Source organism: Biomphalaria glabrata, chromosome 13 (genome assembly GCF_947242115.1).
Source record: "Biomphalaria glabrata chromosome 13, xgBioGlab47.1, whole genome shotgun sequence".
NCBI classification, from domain to species: domain Eukaryota; kingdom Metazoa; phylum Mollusca; class Gastropoda; family Planorbidae; genus Biomphalaria; species Biomphalaria glabrata.
The window spans coordinates 6,229,370-6,232,003 of record NC_074723.1 but is presented as its reverse complement, the minus strand read 5'-3'; the positions used below and the strand labels follow the sequence as shown (position 1 = coordinate 6,232,003).

The window sequence follows — 2,634 nt, the reverse complement described above, 5'->3', positions numbered from 1 at the left end:
TAACTAAAACTTACTTTACTAAAACTTACTTTTACTAAAACTTACTTTACTAAAACTTACTTTACTAAAACTTACTCTACTAAAACTTACTTAACTAAAACTTACTTTACTAAAACTTACTTTTACTAAAACTTACTTTACTAAAACTTACTTTACTAAAACTTACTTTACTAAAACTTACGTTACTAAAAAAACTAACTTTACTCAAACTTACTTTTACTAAAACTTACTTTTACTAAAACTTACTTTTACTATAACTTACTTTACCAAAACTTACTTTACTGTCTCTCAATTCTTCTTTTTCTCTGCCTTCATTTCTCCTTTCCTTTTCGTCACTCTTTCATTTTTTTTCTCTCTCTCTCTCTCTCTTCATTCTTGTGTGTGAGTATATCTATATTCTCTTATTTCAGCGTCCCTACATTTCTCTACTTTTATCCTTTTGTCTTTCTTATCGATCAAGTCCTTTTCTAAATCGGAATTATTTATTGACTTATTCCCAAGACAACCCTTTATAGTTTTAATCTAAAGCTGTCTTGTTAAGCGAAGCTGACAATCTCTTCCTTTGAGCTTATCAAAGCGCCGCAAAAAAAACTTTTAAGGCCATTAAAATATTACCAAATTTGCATCTGTTGACCTTCTTGCAAACTTGCTGGCGGACGATATATCTGTCGACAGACAAGTAGGATTCTAAAAACACTTGAGACTAACTTTTGGGAGTTCCTGTTATCTTTGATTTGTGCCCCTCTCGGCATAAAAACTCGAGAGCTCTTAGTTTTTTCTTTGGCCTTTATTCCCGCTGGCGGGCGCCCGTCATCGCGATAGGGCTGAAGCTGATACTCATTTAAAAAAAAAAAAAAAGTGGACCGGAAGTGCTGGACACGCTGCGGCCCGAGGGATGGATTAGGACCACACAGGCGGTCATCTGATGTCCAGTTTGATGTATGACACCGATACCATACTGCTGTCAGTGTGGCATTAGCAGTGACGACATACCGTGGGTAAACATTTCAGACGATTTGGGAACCTTTCTTGACATGAAGTTATTTCTGACTTGGACGTTGTGTTCTTCCAAGATCTTATCATTTTGTTGACGCCAGGGTTAATCTCTGTGGTGATCAGCGGGTCTCCAAAAGTTAGTCAAAAGGCGGTGTTTGGGGAGGGGGGGGGTTACTGCTTTAAAATTTGTAACGAAGAGCCGTTATGGGGAGGTATAGCAGATGTGAGTCTTAATAAAGTTTAAAATTAAGCTCTTCTTGTTTGAACCCCCTTTGTACTACTTTACTCTTTTATTTCTGGCCAGCACTGAAAGTATTTTGAGGCATTTTATTTGTACTATTTACATTTTAGTCATTGTCAAAAATTTTATCTTTTTTTGTGTGTGACTACTTTTCGTTATTCTATCGAGTTGAAATTTCGCACATCAACACATTTTATTCTTTTATTATGGACACAGCTTATGAAAAGGGAAATTGACAATACACTGAAAAGAATCGCTTTCTAGTTTGGACATAATGTAGGGTCTTGTTTATCAAAATTGTAAAAAAAAAGGGAAATGTGAATGCAAAGTTTGTTTGAACATAGTCTTTATTTATTTTCCCAAACTCTCTATCTCTTATCTTATTTTTTTCATCCGCTACCTATGTATAACGAACAAAAAGTACTTTCCCAAGCGGGGAATCGAACCCCGGCCGTCGCGGTGAGAGCGCGAAATCCTAACCACTAGACCACTTGGGAGTTGTTAGAAAGAGCGATTGTTTACTTTTTTGTTTTCCTCGGGTAGCCCTTTGTTGTACGATCAAGGATATCCCTGTACTTCTTGCACGAGGTCATAGGTTACGCCGTTACGGTGAGGTATATATTGAGTTACGTTGGGTTCTCACTCTCGCTTGAATTTCTAACTAAGCCTTTAGCTTTACTCCCTCTCTCTCTCTCTATCTTTCTCTTTTTCTCTCTCTCTCTCTCTCTCTCTCTCTCTCTCTCTCTCTCTGTCTTATTTATTTCATTCGTTTCCTATATATATATCTGTTTTGTTTAGTTCTTTTTCACTCTTTCTTCCCTCTATTCCTTTTCGTTGAGCCTCTTTCTCTCTTCCTTTCTCTTTCTCTCTTTCTCGATCTTATCTTATCTTATATAATACAGACGTTACTTCAAAAAAGATGATAACGTCCTACGCGTCATGCGTTTAGTCATGCATATCTATCCCAACATTGATTGTTATCTACCAAACAAATATGGTTTGTTTTTTCCGCTGCTTTGCTTACAAGACCCATAACTCGAATGTTTAAGAGAAGACCTAAATGTGACAGAAGATCTAAAAGTTTCAGATGATCTAACGGTCTCAGGAATCCAAAAGTCCCAGACATCGTAAAGGTTTCAGAAGACCTAAAAGTGTCAGAAGACCTAAAAGTTTCAGATGATCTAACGGTCTCAGGAATCCAAAAGTCCCAGAAGACCTAAAAGTCTCAGAAGACCTAAAAGTCTCAGAAGATGTAAAGTCTTGAGCATTGCATGTTCATGCTACATCCTAATTGAAGGGCGTATATTGCGTGGTTTGTTTCGTTTAAGCTTTTTAAAAACTCTTTCATATAAAAATAAATGTCGCGAAGGTTTGATCTTTAGCAGCCGTGATATCGC

General features: G+C 36.7%; 1 non-coding gene across 1 annotated transcript; it reads right to left on the bottom strand.

Annotated features, from left to right (window-relative positions):
* Positions 1–1,662: 1,662 nt before the first annotated feature.
* On the bottom strand, positions 1,663–1,734 carry Trnae-cuc (transfer RNA glutamic acid (anticodon CUC)). The gene has a single exon. It is a non-coding gene; the product is annotated as a tRNA-Glu (tRNA).
* Between the last annotated feature and the right edge of the window lie 900 nt (positions 1,735–2,634).